Consider the following 409-nt stretch of genomic DNA (forward strand, 5'->3'; position numbering starts at 1 on the left):
TTTGGGATGTGCCCAGGAGGGGATAGAGATGCCTCCCAGGCTCCCCACTAATTGGTCTAATTATGGCACTAATCATAGCACTAATCATGGCACTAAGGGGTCTTTATGGCCCTGACAGCCCCCGTTTGGGTTCAGCTGGGCCAGTCCCAGTGTCCAGCTGTGAGTCTGTGCCATYCCCAGTGCAGGGAGGGGGCTGTGGAAAGGCAGGGGTGCCTGGGAGGAGGGAACATTCCTGGAGGCACCCGTGAAGAGCCTCTCCTGGGACCTGAGCAGGAAAACTCGGGGATAGCCCCTCGGGAATTTAACAGGTGAAACATTACAGAGGAGAGATGGCTCGGGACCTGAGGAAGAAATCCTTTGGGAAGATGCTTTCCTAGGGCTGACAGCTSGTAAATCCTGCTGCTTTTGG

This window comes from Malurus melanocephalus, unplaced genomic scaffold, assembly GCF_030028575.1.
Source record: "Malurus melanocephalus ecotype Western Australia unplaced genomic scaffold, MMel_1.1 scaffold_237, whole genome shotgun sequence".
NCBI classification, from domain to species: domain Eukaryota; kingdom Metazoa; phylum Chordata; class Aves; order Passeriformes; family Maluridae; genus Malurus; species Malurus melanocephalus.